At 35.2% G+C, this 17,962-nt stretch overlaps 1 long non-coding RNA gene across 1 annotated transcript; it reads left to right on the top strand.

Annotated features, from left to right (window-relative positions):
• The first annotated feature begins 12,946 nt into the window (after positions 1–12,946).
• LOC106730958 lies at positions 12,947–17,585 on the top strand. Its single transcript, XR_004317952.1, has 3 exons — positions 12,947–13,469; positions 15,247–15,417; positions 16,424–17,585. It is a non-coding gene; the product is annotated as an uncharacterized LOC106730958 (long non-coding RNA).
• The last annotated feature ends 377 nt before the right edge of the window (positions 17,586–17,962 follow it).

The raw sequence follows: 17,962 nt of genomic DNA, 5'->3' as shown, positions 1-17,962 counted from the left end.
CTTTCCATTTTTTAAAATCTTCTTTAATTTCCTTCATCAATGCTTTATAGTTTTCTGTGTAGAATTCTTTCACTTCCTTGCTTAGATTTATTCCCAGGTATTTTATTACTTTGGGTACTATTTTAAAGGAGATTGTTTCTTTACTTTCTTTTTCTGTTGATTCATCATTAGTGGAAAGAAATGCAATTAATTTTTGAATGTTAATTTTGTAACCTGCTACCTTGCTGAATTCTTCGATCAGCTCTAGTAGTTTTTGTGTGGACCTTTTAGGGTTTTCTATATAGTAACATGTCAATGGCATATAATGACACTTTTACCTCTTCTTTTCCAATTTGAATCTCTTTTATTTCTCTCTCTTGCCTGATTGCTGTGGCCAGGACTTCCAGGACTATGTTGAGTAGGAGTGATGATAGTGGGCATCTTTGTCTTGTCCCAGATTTTAGTGGGAAGCTTTTGAGTTTTTCACTGTGGAGTACTATGCTGGCTGTAGGTTTGTCATATATAGCTTTCATTATGTTGAGATGTGTTCCCTCTATACCCACTTTATTGAGAGTTTTTATCATAAATGGGTGTTGAGTTTTATCAAATGCCTTTTCTGCATCTATTGAGACGATCATGTGGTTTTGGTCCTTTCTCTTGTTGATGTGATGTATTACATTGATTGATTTGCATATGTTGAGCCACCCTTGTGTCCCTGGGATGAACCCCACTTGGTCATGATGTATAATCTTTTTCATGTGTTTTGGATTCTGTTTGCTAATATTTTGGTGAGGATTTTGGCGTCTATGTTCATCAGTGATATTGGCCTATAATTCTCTTTTTTGTAGTGTCTTTGGCTGGTTTTGCTATCGGTGCTGGTGGCTTCATAGAATGAGTTTGGGAGTATTCCCTCCTTTTCAATCGTCTGGAAGAGTTTGAGAAGGACTGATATAAGTTATTCTTTGTATGTCTGGTAGAATTCCCCAGTGAAGCCATCCAGTCCTGGAATTTTATTTGTAGGGAGGTTTTTATTTGCTATTTCTATTTCCTTTCTAGTGATCGGATTGTTGAGGTGGTCAGTTTCTTCTTGATTCAGTCTTGGTGGACTATATGTTTCCAGAAACTTGTCCATCTCCTCTAGGTTATCCAGTTTGGTTCCATATAGTTTTTCATAACATTCTCATATGATATTCTGTATTTTTATGTTATTTGTTGTAATTTCTCCATTTTCCTTTCTTATTTTGCTGATTTGTGCTCTCTCTTTTTTCTTCTTTGTGAGTTTTGCCAGAGGTTTGTCGATTTTATTTACTTTTTCAAAAAACCAGCTTTTGGTTTGGTTGATCTTTTCCTGTGGTCTTGTTAATCTCTATTGTACTTATTTCTCCCTGATCTTTATAATTTCCTTCATTCTGCTGCCTTTTGGGGCTTTTTGTTCTTTTTTTTCTAATTCATTCAGCTCGTGGATTAAATTGTTTATTGGAGATTGTTCTTCTTTCTTGAGGAAGGCCTGTATCGCTACAGACTTCCCTCTCAACACTGCCTTTGCTGCGTCCCATAGATTTTGAGTGGTTGTGTTTCATTGTTATTTGTCTCAGGTATTTTTTAACTTCAGCGTTGATTTCCTCATTGACCCATTTTTTTTAATAACATTTTGTTTAATCTCCATGTTTTTCTTTATTTTCTCCTTTGTTTCTCTGTAGTTGATTTCTAGTTTCATGGTATTGTGGTCAGTAAAGATGCTTGAGATCATTTCTATCTTCTTAAAATTGTTGAGGTTTCTTTTGTGCCAAAGTACATGATCAATCCTGGAAAATGTTCTATGTGCAGTTGAAAAGAATGTCTATCCTATTTTTGGGTGGTGTAATGCTCTGAAAATATCCACCAAATCTAGTTTTTCTATTGTGTTATTTAATTTCTCTGTTGCCTTGTTTATTTTCTGTCTGGAAGATCTGTCTAGTGATGTTGATGTGTTAAAATCTCCAACTATGATTGTATTCCCATCAATATACCCCTTTATCTCTGTTAGTAATTCTTTTATGTACTTAAGTGCTCCTATATTGGGTGCTTATATATTAATGAGTGTAATATCCTCATCTTGTATCACTCCTTTAATCATTATAAAATGTCCTTCTTTATCTTTCTTTTTGGCCTTTGTTTTAAAGTCTATTTTGTGTGAAATCAATACTGGAACACCTGCTTTTTGGCTTTTCCATTTGCATGGAATATCCTTTTCCATCCTTTCACTCTCAATCTATATGTGTCCTTCTCCCTAAAGTGGGTCTCTTGCATGCAGCATATTGAAGGTTCTTGCTTTATTATCCAGTCTGCCACTCTGTCTTTTGACTGGAGCACTTAGTCCATTAACATTTACAGTAATTAATGATAGATGTGTGTTTATTGCCATTTTGAACTTATCTTTGCAGTTGATTTAGTATTTCCTCTTTGTTCCTTTCTTCTTCCTTTTGTGGTTTGGTAATTTTCCTTTGTATTATAATGGATTTTATTTAATTTTTGTGACTCCCTTGTAAGTTTTTGGCTTGTGGTTACCCTTTTTGTAAATATATTAGCCCATTACTATAACTGTCTTTATTAAACTGATAGTAACATGATCTCAAACCCATTCTACTGAAAAAAAAATTTAAAAAGAAAGAAAAGAATATATTCTATATTTCCCTGCCTCCCTCTCCCACTCTGTGATTTGTATGTCTTCTTTTATAACTTCATGTTTATTTTACTTGTAATTCATGAGTTATCACCTTTCCAGTTGTGAGTTTCTCATTTTTGTAGCAACCTGCTGCTTTTCTATTTATAGTAGACCTTTCAGTATTTCTTTTAGCATGGGTTTAATGTTGCTAAACTCCTGCAGCTTTTGCTTGTCTGTGAAATTCTTTCTCTCTCTTTCTATCCTAAAGGATAGCCTTGCTGGATAGAGTATCCTAGGCTGCATCTTTTCTTCATTCAGGACTTTGAATATATCTTGCCACTCCCTTCTGGCCTGTAGTGTTTGCGTAGAGAAATCAGCTGAGAGCCTTATGGGGGTTCCCTTGTAACTTACTCTTTGCTTTTCTCTTGCTGCCTTTAGAATCATTTCTTTATCCTTGACTCTGGCCATCTTGATTACGGTATGTCTTTATGTGGGTCTATTTGGGTTCTTCCTGTTTGGGACCCTCTGAGCTTCCTGTACTTGGATATCTGATTCCTTCTTTAAGTTCGGGAAGTTTTCAGTCATGATTTCTTCAAACACCTTTGGAATCCCCTTTGATCTTTCTTCCCCTTCTGGGACCCCTATTATGCGAAGATTGGGACGCTTTATATTATCCCATAGGTCCCTTATGCTATTTTCATTTGTTTTTATTTGCTTATCTTGTAGCTCTTCTGATTGGGTGCTTTCTGTTGTCCTCTCTTCTAGGTCACTAATTCGTTCCTCTGCATTATCTAGCCTGCTTTGTACAGCCTTTAGATTAGTTCTCATCTCAGTCAATGAGTTTACTCATTTTACTTGGCTCTTCTTTATAGCTACCATTTCTTTTTTGACATATTTTGTATCTCTAAACACTATCTCTTTTAATTCCTCAGTACTTTGATCACTCCTTTTTTGAAATCTTGATCTAGTAGGTTATTGATGTCTATTTCATTGATCATCCTTTCAGGGGATTTCTATTATTCTTTTAATTGGGAATGGTTTCTCTGCTTCTTCATCTTGCTCGTACCTCTCTGGCAGTGTGGTTTATGGAGTTATCAGTTATCTATCGTGGTCCTTAAGGAGTTTATCTATCTAATGCCTATGTAGGAATAAGACTTAGGAAAAAAAGAAAGAATAAGAGAGAAAGAATTTTAAAAGAAGGGAGAAAAAAAGGTTTGAAAACTGTATACTGAATAATAGAAGAGCAAGTTGAAGCAGAATAGCAATCGGGTTGAGACGTCCTTTTAAAACCTTAAAAAGGGAAAAGATGAAAAGATGTATTTGAAACCTGTGTGTAGACAATAACAGGACATCAAAACCCAAGAGAAATAGAAATGAATTAAGAAGTAAAAATTAAGAGGGTAATAGAAAATAGAACAGGTAAAAACAGATTTAAAAAAAAAGGGGGGGGGTCAGTGTTCTCCTGGAGTCTGTGTGCTTTTTGAAGTCTTTCTGTCTTCGTCCTGTTTTGGAAGCTCAGCTTGCTGTTTCCAGAGGCCCTCCGTTGGCGCGGTCGTCTGTGATGCTCCCAGTACCTGTTGGCAAGCTGATTACACCTCTTCCCAACACTGGGGCAGGTGCAGCTCTCTTTTGCTGTAGGCGGGTGGGTCACTGCTCCTCCCGATGCCATGCCGCAGTCATATGTTGCAGATTGGCCAGGTAGGAGGGCGGGTCGCGCCCCCTCCCAGCATCGTGGTCAGGGGCTGCGTTCCTGCCCGCAAGGCGGGGGGCCGCCCTCCGTCTCCTGGTGCCAGTCGCTCCACTGCTGTGCTGCTGCGTGCTTCGCCTGGGTCAGCGCTCCACAGGTGGGCTTGGGGAAGACTGAGGAACAGCCTTGTCAGTGCTCCAGGCCAAAACCCAGCTCCCTTTTGCCTTGGCAGAGCAAGTTCTCTGAGGGACCAGGATGGAAGGATCCTATCTGCCTCGAAATGTTGACAACTGTCTGGGCCTTTGAGGCTGCTGAGCCCTTCGGTAGGGATGCAGGTTTCGCCCCTGCCCCCGCCTGGGTGCTAAGCCCCGGAGGATATGGCGGCTGTGCCTGAGCCTCGCTTCTCTTCACCCAAAAAATTTTCTCAAGTTTTAAGAGATGGGGGTATGCACACTTCCCCCCAGGGCACATCAACTGTGTTTTATGGAGGGCCCAGGTTGTTCTGCCATGTGCATCCACAGCTATGGTGCGTAGCCCCTTGCAGTCCCCTGGGGCCGCCTCAGTGCAGCCGCCCCCATCCTCCGCCCGGCTTGGGCAGCCTGGACCTGCCCGCGGCTGCTGGCCCCTGCCCGCCGCTGCCAGCCCGCGTCTCATGCTGGGTGTCTTGGGGACCCTCTGTGCCCATTTAACTTAGTTCTGCGGGTCAAGGGCTGGTTTGTACAGATCCAAGCCTCGGAGGCTCCCCCTCCAACCCGCTGGCCTCTCAGTTGGAGAGGGGAGACCCAGCGAGCCAGCGCTGGTCCTCCTTTGCCACTCCCTACCCATGGGACCCATCCAGCTCTGCTGTCCCTTTTCTTTCTTTTTTCCTTTTCTCCTACCAGATTTTTGGCGTCTTTATCTTTTGAAGAGGGCAATGTTCTGTCGGAGTTCTGCAGGTGCTCTGGTTGGCTGAGTGGGTCTGTGGATGTGAGTCTTGGTGCATTTGTGGGAGAGGGTGAGCTGCGAGCGACCTTCTACTCTGCCAGCTTCTCTCTTCCTAAAATATATATTGTTTAATGTCAGTTTTACCAGAAAGTGTAGCTACACTAGCCTTTTACACAGATTAAACGATACTATAGTAAACTTTTTAACCTGCAGAAAAGTTGAAAGACTAGCACTCTGAACAGAAATACATCTTTCACCTGAGTTTACCATATAAATTTTTGCCACATTTACTTACTCTCTGACATATGCTTGCAAACACACTTTTTTTGACTCAACTATTTGAAATTAAATTGAATGTATATATGATGATATAAAATCCCAACTAACTCATTTTACATTCTCTTAAAATAAGGACATGGCTCTTTATAGGTATACTACTTTTGTTACACCTAAGAAAATTGAAATATCCTCAAATATATTGTCTTGTTAAAATTAATCACGTGTCAGAAAAGTTGTTGCATCTCCTCAGTCCGCTGTCATTTCCAATTTAGTGTCATTCAGGTTTCAGACTGAATTCAGTATTTGGCTGTTGTGTCTTTCTGATTTCTTTTAAGCGCATAAGAACCCTTCTTTATGGCATTCTCTTTTTATTTGAAGATGCCAAGCCAGTTCATTTTAGAATGTTTCACATTTTGAATTTGTCTGGTTTTTTTCCTTATATTTGATTCAGGTTAAGCATTTTTGAAAAGAGATGTAGATAATGTAGAATTTTTCTATTTGTATCGTATCAGGAAGTATATAATACTGTCTTTTGTCATTGTTAGAGGTTGGTTAAGTTGAGTGGATATATTGTCCTTGGTAATTTTCTTCCCCACTTGTAATATTTTCATAAATGTGCCATGAGATGTTACTAAATTGTACTTTAAAGCTATAAATAAAGTCATAGGTTTATTCTTAATTTTTATGTGTATTTTCTAAAGTAAAGATCTGTTTTTGGTTTTAATTTTAAAAAATGAGTTGACTGAAATTTTAAGGGATTCCTGACTTCTTGCAATTCATGATTGATATTTAAAGATATTTGAAACGTATTGCATTGGTCTGTGTATCCTTTGCATAGTATTCTGGGGTTTTTTTACTTCATTTTTTACTTCATGTGATTTATATTCATTAATATTAGAGCATTCCTTTGAATAAAATCATTGACAGGAATTAAATATTGATGTATCCGGTGAACTGTTTTGGCAGTGGTTCAACTCTGTAATATAAGTAGATGTTCCTTATGCAACTGATTGGTAAATAAAGCAACCCTTAATGAGGCCAGCTCTAATAAATACAATTTAAATTGCTGCAACCATGTTTTTTGTTTTGTTTTTAGTAAAGGCAGATTTATTTAGAGAGATACACACTGCATAGAGTGTAAGGCAAGAGAAAGGCAGGGAAAGAGGTGTGGGAATTGGGTGCTCAGGTTAAAGTAGAAGTAGGTACACGCCCCATAGACCTAGTGCAGGCTGTCTCCAGAGGAGGGAATGAAAAAGGGCCACTAGGCATGGTGTTGCCAGTTTTTATGATCTCAGTAGCTTCACAGGAGTACAGGTGGGACCATTCCAACTGCCCTGGGAAAGGGGCTGAGATTCCCAGGAATTGAGTCACCGCCCATTCTTTGGCCTTTTGCTTTTAGCCTTGGGGCTGTCGTGGCACCTGCGGGCATGTTCTTTGATCACGCTGTTACAATGAGCATATAATGAAGCTCAAGGTCTACTTACTAGGAGTTAAACCTCTTAATCCTGAAGGCCCACTAGGAGGTGAACCTTCCACCATTTTGGTTGCTGTCGTTCCTTGAGCGGCTGTACTCTTGCCTCCTTCATCCTGTCTCATTACCCTTGCAGAGATTTTACTCCCATAGTATTATGGGATTGCAGAGGGTGAAGATACATCTAATGAAACTACTTCCAGGCTGAGTAGGGGCATTGACCTGCCTATCAGGGAGTAAAAATCTCTGAATGTCTAATCTAGGGGCCCCAGGGGCAGGACAGCATTTTGTTTTCGCATCCAGAGGGCTGAGGGCATGGACTGGAATCATTGCATAGACATCATCTGATGTGGAGCTGTTGTAACCGACTGTTTCCATTGACTTCTGATGAATTTTCTTAAAGATGAAGCACTGTTGTAACAACAATTAGACAGTCTGTAACAGCAAAAGACCAGTCAAGTTGTGAGTTGCTTGCCACGTGGTCTACTCATTTGGATGTCCGAGTGGTCGCCTTGGTGGATCTTCTAGAGTCCGAAGAGACAAGAATGATAGAGGAGAAACTGAGAAAACATCGAGAGGAGAAAAGCCTTGGGCTCAGTGGGCTCCTTCAGGGCTAGAGAGCTGATCTCTGCCAGATCCTGCAGGCAGCGTCAGCTGCCACCTAAGGGTTACTTGAATCTGCATGGTGTGGGAGAAACCCCTGCCACCCTCCGAAGAGAGGGGAGCCGTAGCCCAATAGGTAGATCGAGATTATGCCCTTTGAACCCCGTTTCTTTATGTAAATGCCCCATGTTGGGCACCAGAGATGATGCAGGAAGATGGATGTAGGGTGTGAGGAGGGCCATGTCCCAGGTCTTAGTTGAGCCCCTGGAATGTGCCCCACAAGTGTAGGTTCTTGGCTTCTCACAGGAAAGCAAGTGTGAGCCATCGTTGAGTAAAGGTAGATTTATTTAGAGAGACACATACTGTGTAGAGTGTAAGGCAAGAGAAAGGCAAGGAAAGAGGTGTGGGAATTGGGTGCTCAGGTTAAAGTAAAAGTAGGTACTCTGTAAACAGAGTGTGGACTGCCTCCCAAGAGGACGGAGCAAAAACGGCCTGCTGCAGCCATTCTGATTTAAATTTTGGAGGGAGTTTAACTCTCTTCTTAAGTAAGCAGTAATACTATAGCATGTTTCTGATGTATTGGTTTCTCTGGTTTATGCACTAGTAGATTGATTACTTTTGTTGATTGCCAGTTAAAGCACACAATAATATGAGTAAAATTTAAACAAATTAAAAATCTTAGCCCATTTTCTTTTGAAAAGTTCAACATTGGAAAATCTTAAATTTAAGGGGAGCGTGTCAAACAGGATGTTACGGAGTAGAAAATCATTCTTTGTCTAGAGTACATGTTTTAATTCATCACCAGTGTTCTGCTGTAGGGTTACACACTGTAGAATTACAGAATACAAACAAGTACTTGAAAATTAATTCTGTATAATTTAAACAATCCCATATCAATGAAATTTTGTTTTTGCATATCTTTTTGTCATCCTGTTGACCAGCATTAAAAGCACGGCTTGTGTTTCATTTTTAGAATTTACTTTTACAAACGTGTGCTTCATTCTATTTTTTGTCTATATATAAATTGTTAGTATTTGGCTTTTTTAATTTAGCTAAATTTTTGGCAATGTACTACTTAATACCACAGGAAACTATAAAGGGAGGACAACACAGCAATCCAAGCCCTAAGGCCAAATCTGCCTTGAATCTTGGTTTCTCCATTTACTAGCTTGGGAGACTGACAGCAGATAACTTTATTAGTCTCTGTTTCCTTTTTATGTAATAGGAATAATAATAATAATAATATCTTACATGATTTTGTGGAAATTATTGGATCTTAGGACATAAAATGTATGATCTAAATAAGTGTTTTCAGTTTATGAATTATTGAAATTTTAGTTGGCATTTATGCAACAGTTTTCAAACTCAAAAAATTAAGTATTAAGGTTTTTAATTAGTAATTATTTCAACTTACTGTATTGTATTCAAGTGATATATGTTCTATTTTTAATTGGTCCTGAATTCCTAAGCCTTCCGTATATTATAGTAGTTTTCTATTTCTGCAAAATACTACAAATTTTGTGTCTTAAAACACAAATTTTCTTAAAGCTCTGTGTGTCAGAAGTCTGAAATGGATCTTATTGGGCTAAAATAAGGTAATTGGCAGGACTTTGTTCCTTACTAGAGACAATAGAAGAGACTCTGTTTTGTTACCATTTTTGGTTTCTTGAGGATGTTCATGTTCCTTGGCTTGTCAGTCATCTCATATTTTCAAAGCCAGCAGTGACCACTCCTGTCTTTCTCACATTGCTTCTTTCTAACTCTTATGCTTCTCTTTTTACTTTCAAGATCCTTTCTTTACATTGAGCTCAGCCAAATAATCTAGCATAATTCCTACATCTCTAGGTTAGTTGAATACCAATGTTAATTCCCTTTGCCACATAATATAACATATTCACAGGTTCTGGGGATTAGGATGTGGGTATCCTTTAGGGGTATGGCAGTATTATTCTGATAGTCTTCATAACATTATAAAGTGGATACTGTAATTTTCATTTTACAGATGAGGATACTGAGGCATATGGGAAAAAAAGCTGGGAGTTAAGTCTAGGCATTCTCTTTCCAGTCTTTCTGCATTTTGTCCGTTACCTTGTAGTTGACTCTAATTTCCCGAGGCCCTATTCGTTAAAAAGAATCATTTGGAAAAGCTGAAATCAACATCTTTTGAAAAATTAAATAATTCCTATTTTTTCGTACACAAAGTAAGAGTTTTGTACTAGTTCATACTAGTTCTTACGATCAGGCAGACAGTAAGAATCACATAGGGCTCCTAGAATTAGTTTCCAAGACTATATTTATTTACCCTTAATATTCAAAGACTTCTGGAATCTTTTTCTTAATGGCCCAAATGATTCTTATAATTAGGCAAGTTAGAGCCACACTAGTCTCTTTTCAAAATTGTTTTTTACCTTTTTTATTTTACAAATATTGAGGCATTACTCTAAGTTCTATCTTAGTCTGTTTAGGCCACTATAACGAAATCCATGGACTGAGTGGCTTATAAACATTTATTTCTCACAATTCACTGGAGACAGACTGATATGCCCCCAGATTTGATGTCTAGTGAGGGCCCTCTTTTTACTTCATAGATCCCCATATTTTTGCTGTGTTTTCACATGACAGAAGAGGTTGATGGAATTCTCTGAGGTCTCTTTTTTTAAGGGCACTAATCCCATGTATGAAGGCTCCACCCTCATCATCTGATTACCTCTTAAATGCCCACCTTCCTAGTACATCATCTTGGAGTTAGGATTTCAAGATATGAAGTTTAGGGAAATGCACACATTCAGGCTATAGCAAGTAATTTTAAAAATAAAAAATATAGACTTGTAAAATTTCTCAGCTTTGTGGTAGATTTAAATAAAACTATTAGGTATATTACTGACATATAGAAACTTGTCTCATTGCCCTTAGTGAACACAACACTGGGGTAACAGGTGACAAGAAAATGTAATGTGCCCACAGTTACCACTATGTGTTAGGCTGTTTTTGTTCATGGCTCTTTAGTAAAATCCTGGGAAAGACAAGACATCTTTGGTATATTTTAACTTCCACACCATCTACTAAAATTGAAGGGAGAGGCTGAGATTGTTGTTGTAAAGACTGAGTCAACCTAAATTTTATTCATTCCAATATTTATCTTCACTCTGACATTAGGTAATTTATTTTGGGAGTTAGGTTATCCTTAGAATATCAAGATAAAAATACACTATACATTAAAGGCCACAATATGCATATTCATTTCCTATTTCTTTCTGTTTTTCAGTTTGGATTCTTAATTGTTATAAGAAACTTATTAAAAACCAAGAAAAATTAAAATTTGAGGAAATAATGGTACATTCCTTTGCCCAGTAATTTTTAGTTATTCAGTACATTCAAAAATTCTCTTTGAATTAGGTCATCATCTAAACTTGGCTAAAGCATTGAACATTATGTTAAGTCTTGAACATTATGAAAACATATGAAACATTCTTTGCTCTTTATTTGAATCATATTCTTATTAGATTTTTGATTTTGTTTGTTTGTTTGTTTGTTTTTGGTCCATCAGATCCTCTGCCTCTAAATTGTTGTCCTTTTGTTCTCTTGCTTCTGTAGTCTTCTGAAAATGGGAAGGATTAAAAATTTTATAGTGAGGGAGAAAACATAAGAACATGGAGTGACCATAGTTTGGTTGTTATAGCAAGATAAAATCAGCAGGAACAAGGTAGTTTCACAGCCCCAAGAATCTCATCTTTAGAGGAGCAAAAAGAAGGGGAGAAGTGGGTGGGAATAATAGGTAGAAAGTGAATAGTATGAAGAAGATAGAAGAAGACATGGAAAACATGTTAGGTAAATATTACCTTTCTGAGCTCCATTTTCCTTCTTTGTAAAATGGGGTTGATTATAATACTTCTTGCAGTGGGCTTTGGAAGCACAAGACTTATTTAGGTGGTCTAATGTATGTAAACAACCTTATAGCTTACATAATTTCATGTCTTTTCTGGTCCTAACCTTTCATAAATACTTAATGAATAAAATGCTAACATTTTATTTTCCCACATGTAAGTATTGTTGATTCACAAGCATTATCGTGCATTCAAATAAAAATTTTAGAGTTTTAGCTGTTATTTTCTTGAGTAATAAATATTTTGAAATAGTATTTTTAAAACTTACAAGGTAAGATGTCTGGTCCTGGAGGTAAAATCACATTGAGAAGGGCAGGAGAAAGACATCAGTAAATGCTGTACATGTAGTGTGATTTTTATATTTTTTTTATGGAGCTGAATTTTTATTTCTTGCCTCTCCTAGCACTTCTTTCAAACACACACACAATGCAGCACACCACAAAGCTTTTGTTATTTAGAAATCCAAATACAGGGTAAGGCATGGCTTTGTTTCTTAAAAAACTGAACACTGAAAAATTGCTTTAGGTAAACTGAAAACAATACTATTTTATATTATGCTTAAGAAATTTCTTATACAACTTTAGATTTAATATTGTTATACTTTTAAAGAAGTTAAGTTTATGTATATTATAATAATTTTACTCCAGTCTTATTTGTTTGGGTTATGATTAAAAAAAAAAAAAGTCCTATCCTGGCAAGTAACAAATAGCACAGAAACAGAAATTAAGGGGAACTAATTTGCTATTACATACCATATTATAGAATTTACTTACTCTTTTAGTAATGAGTACTTACTCAGTGCCACGTAACAGTTCGGGTAGCAAAATAGAGGACTCCTTTGCTTCATGAATCCTACGTTCCAATGAGAAGGAAAGAATATAAGCATGTAAAGATAAGGAAAATAGTTTTAGATACTGATAATGTACTTATTTCTTTCAAATAAAAGTTTATGTAATAATAACTATCTTCCAAATTCTAAGTCAGGAACAATTCAGTGTATCAAAGAACTCCAGTTTATTCTGGTCCTGATCCCAGGGGGTTATACTGTTCACGAATCTAATTAACATTATTTTTGCTAAACCAGTTTTGTGCTTTTTAGAATAATTTTAGAGCTGAAATGTTCCTTGCAGTTCACCTAGTCCAGCTGTACTTTCAAAGGAGAACTTGAGATACATTTGTGAAAACTATAGAGACAATTCTGAGCAATGACAGCAAATTATAGGAAAATCAGCATCATAATGTGAGAACTCACTGTAGTGTTATCATCAGAAATAGTATGAGTGTAAGGAAAGTAAATTACAGAAAAAGGTTATGTTAACATAAATGAAGGATTCCATTATGTTACTTTCAAATCAAAACAGTAATACTCTTTTCCTTTAGTACAATAGTTAAACTAACTTTAAATAATCTGATGACAAATACATAAATAACTTTTTGCATAATCCAGAATTTTAAAATCAATTATATAAAAATAATACTGTTGTAAGTATCTCAGTTTAAATATATGCTTTCTTACCTTACTACAATCAAAACAGTTCTATCCTGGAATTCAAACTTCATTTCAAAGACAAAAAATTGACTCCTTAGGAATGTTCTCTCAGTTGCCTAAATCAAACCAAAATTAAGAATATATCTTCAAATAAGAGGTGAGATTTTTAGTAGGCTAAAATATTATATTTTCATATTGAAATATTAGTTCTCAAGTTCCACTGCTTTAGTATTGTCATTGTTAGACCTGCTAGATAAAACAAAATTGATAAAAGGAAAACTTTGTCAATAAACCTTAGAACCAGGATACTAATTGGTATATCTTTTATGCTAAAAATACTCAGTATTCAGTTATTGTCACAAATAATTTTTCTCCACAATAGGTATTGTCTTCTGAAAATTCTAAAGCAATGTCAGACACTGAGGGAAGCTCTCATTACAGCAGGTAAAGAGATTATATGGCATGGGCGGACAAATGATGAACCAGCGCATTATTGTAGCATTTGTGAGGTAACTATTCTTACTAATAGTTGTCTTATCGTGGTTTCTCCAGGCTTTACTTTTTGTTTTTTAACTATAAATTTACCTATACTTCCACATAATATATTTTATTGGAATTAACTATCATAGCAATTTATTACATTTTTATCCTATGGTATAATATTTCAGAACTCCTATAGGGGCATTCGTGTAGTTCTTTCTTAACAGATGACTATCATCTCAGATTTTAAACTAGTAACAGTTCGGATTAAGTACACAGTTGCCATTAACTGGTTCTATTTCACTGTAGATCTAGACAGATCAGTATTATGTCCTTTGTAGTTCATTTCATAATATATTTGTTGATTTTTTTCTCCTATGGCCATGGCTTATTAAAAGTGCAGAAATGAAGATGTGATAGCTATTGTGGAGGAGCATACATTCTACTTGGAGAGGACAAACTCTAAACCACATGTGATATACCTGAAACTGCCTTTGAGTATCTTGAATTTGATGTAGGGAATCTGATGTTTGTTCCAAAATCATGAAAAGTTTTTGAGCAAGGGAGTAAGTAAAAATATGTGCTTCAGTGAGTAGTGGCTGATAACTAAAGAGAATTGGAAGTAGAAAGCAAAGAGGCTAAGTTAGAAGCTACTGGAATGGCCTTAGACTAAATTAACCTGAGACTCATAGATAGTGTTCAAGAAATAAAAGAAAGGGAAGAGTTTAAAAGTATTTAGAAAGTAAAGTCATCAGGATAGTTGGTTAAATGGGGAATGATGACAAATTGAAGAAACCTAGGTTTTTTAACTGGAGTCAGTAAACTATGTTACTACCTATTCATAGAAAGCCTTTTAAACTCTGGAATTTTAACAGACTTGTTCAAAGACGACTTGAAAGTGATTAGTTTTTAATCACTGAAGAAGTCATGCAGAAATTAGAGGATCCCTTGACAGAGAAATTGAAGTTTCTTACTAAACCTTGAAATTGTTCTATAATTCTGAAATAAATCCATTGGCTACTTTAATATTACATAACCTCATTGTTACATTACAAGGCCAAACAGATTCTAGTTAGGTGTCTTGGATAAGTAATCTCTTCCATATGTGAAAACAAGTATTGTATCTGTTACCCATTTTCCTGGCTAAACCTTTCCAACCCATCATTTTTTCTGTATAAAATGTACTTACTGTCTCTTAATATGTTAAAGTTCATGAAAACACTTTGCATTTATTTTCCTTAATACATGAGGCTTGGAACTGAACACATTTTGTTAGTCATTTTGAATTTCTGGCTCTCACAAATAACCTGATCATACTCATTCAAGTGTTCATTTCATTTTTTTTTATTTGGCTTGAACTGTAAGGACTGTGATATTTAGAGATCCAAGAGTGAATGAAATAGTTTAGTCACAACCTTTGTGGAGTTCTATGACGAGAGATGAACATGCAAAATCAGAACACTATGAATAATCTCATAAAGAAATTAAAAAAGTAATTGTCACTTTTTTCTGTTTGTGCACTGATATTCTGGGTAAAATAAAAATAGGCTGACCCTTACCAGACTTCAAATTAAACTTTTGTGGTTGTAAAGATGATTTAATTCCATTAGAGTCAATCTCTAAATTTATAACGTTGTCCTTGTCTTTGGATGTCCTACAAAATAAACCTGGTATCTCAAATATACAACCATGGTTTTTTTATTAAGGCCCAGTATTTAGTCAAAAGTCATTTTCCACATTTACACAACAGTGGGCAAAAAAGTTCAATTATCTCTGTTCATTGCTTTTTTCTCATATATGAAATAGGTGGAAGTTTTTGATTTGCTTTTTGTCACTAATGAAAGCAATTCTCAAAAGACCTACATAGTACATTGCCATCACTGTGCACGAAAAGCAAGTGGAAATCTGGACAATTTTGTGGTGCTAGAAGAGTACAAAATGGAGGACCTGATGCAAGTATATGACCAGTTTACATTAGTAAGTGAATTCATCATAAGTTAGCTGGGTTATGAAACAACAGTGTTTGTTTTTGCTACCTAATTAATAGGCATTAATAAGATATTTACATGTTCCTAATTCTTGCTGTAAGTATTAAAACTCATGGAAATAATATGTGTAAGCACATTTGACTGTCGTTTATGATTGGATTACTGCATTTTATTGATTCTTATTTTGTAGTTGGCTTTATTCTTTGATAACTATGTAAGTTTAAAAAGCTAGAGATATAATCTGTTCTTAGAAACAATAATTAGTTATACATGTAAACTTAAAATAAGTGCAGTATACTGTATATATGTATTTGCATGCAATGTAATGTGTATGTGCAGTCATACTATAATAATTCTACCTAATGAAAAAAAAACTCATGGAAATATTTAATAGTTCTTGACTAGATGATAAGATATTTACATTGAATGAAACTGAGTTCACAACATTGTGAATTCTGCAAGTTTTAATTTCAAAGACAATTTGCATTTACTTCTGGCTTTGACTGACTATGAATAGAAACATGGATAAGTTATTCATGAGTTGTTAATATTGATCAAGTGCGTTTTGTTCATACTGTAATTTAGTTTGTGGTATTTTTAATTGAAATGTTCTCAGAACTGCTTTAAAAAATTTATGAGAAATATTTGAAATTTATACTCTAAGTTCAGAAATGTTCACAAGACAGTCACTCACTAGTGGAATTTTAATTAATTAAAAATTTTTTTCTAACTCGTTAGCAGTCAATTTATTATATTCCATAAGTTTTTTTGGCTAAATGATGAAATACAGAAAAACAAGGATTATAATTTAGAACTCCTAGGAATGTGGTGCTAAGGAAAACAGTAAAAGCAGGCTGTTAAACTTATTGAGACTTGATGTTTCTCTCTAACTCACCTTATAAAGAGACTATATGCTTTATAGCCATTTGCTGGAGAACACTTTGAAGGTATAACAATACACCAAAATAATTAACATACTTGATTTTTCATTTTAGGCTCCTTCATTATCATCCTCCTCTTCTTGACATTGTTCCATGAAAATGAAATGGCACCTTATCTGGTCTTCAGGAGAGTTCTGCACCACTGGTTTTGTAGCTATTTCGTAAGAGTGCTGACTAAACGCTCTGTCTATGCAACCTTTCAGGAATAGAATGTCAACCAACTGGATGTAGGAGAGCACTGCTCCAAGACTGATCCAACTGTACTTAATAATAATTATAAAATGTTTTATAATATCTGACAAAACTGGCACTGTCCAATAGACTGCTGACTTGAAGATACCATTTTTTATGTTTCTCTATTTCTGGAGTAATTAGTTTTCCTCTATATTTCATCCTTTCAGAATTTTCCTGGTGAATATATACTGTCCTTACTGGCTGTTTGTTTGCTGAGATAGTTAAATTCAAGTCTTTGATTAACTTTTTAATGTGAAAAATTAAATATTTTATTGTTGTTTTGGTTTTGTTGTTTGTTTTGTTTTTATTGTGTTACATGTTTCTGTATTGTTTTGACATCGTGGTGATTATAGTTTTTGTTCAAAATTAAAACTTCTAAAAAAATTTAATAGCCTCATAATCAAGAACAAAGATAATGGATTGCACATAGACTAAGGAATAAACTTCAGATTTGTGATTTTTGTTTCTAATCTTGATACAAATTTACACTATTTATGAATACATATTTATTGCTTGAAAATATTTGTGATGTTGTTATTATTATATTATTATTTTTAGATTTACCTACCATTAAATATTAAGGAGTTCTGCAATTTTAAGCACACTACTACTTTTATATTTTCTATGTATAAATAAGACTGTTTAGCATTACACAGAAACTTTTATTAAAATTGTTCAATGTTTAAGGAATTTCCAATGTTTGAGTTTTAGAAGGACTTTGTGTAAAGATTCAGTTTCAGACCTGATTATATATATTTTATATGTGTATATATTCACACACATGTATAACAGAAATATCAATATATGATTGTAAAAAGATAAAACAGATTTTTTTAAATGTTCATCACATCTATGGTAGTTTCTGAGGTGCCTACTGTAAAGTATTGCTTATAAATGTATGCTTATTTTAATATCTTTCATTCTGGTTTGTTAGGTTGCAGTTGTTGCAATGATAGACAATAAATAAATGCTGGAAAAATAATACAGTAGAAAATGAATAGTGAAGTTAAGATTTTAAAGGGAATATTGTGTAGGTTTCATAAGTCTTCTTAATTATGAAGAGATTCAGAATGATGGTTTCTACTCTGAGAACAAAATGTATTAAGTAACTTATTTTTTGAAGTTAGATGACTTAAAATTCCATGGTTTTCTGCTTAGACAATATATAGTTCAGGGAGGGGAGGAGGAAGGTATTCAAATTGTGTATCTCTAGTAAATTCTAACAAGTTCTGTGAAGGCTTTTATTTCATATGAACAAATTATCCTTAATTAACCATAATATCTCATTTTATAACAATACCTGGTTTTCTACCTCTACTTGTGGAAGCACGTGGCCTATATTCTTATTTTATCACATTT

Source organism: Camelus ferus, chromosome X (genome assembly GCF_009834535.1).
Source record: "Camelus ferus isolate YT-003-E chromosome X, BCGSAC_Cfer_1.0, whole genome shotgun sequence".
NCBI classification, from domain to species: Eukaryota; Metazoa; Chordata; class Mammalia; order Artiodactyla; family Camelidae; genus Camelus; species Camelus ferus.
Note: the sequence above shows the minus strand (reverse complement) of the source record. Positions and strands in the feature narration are given on the sequence as shown.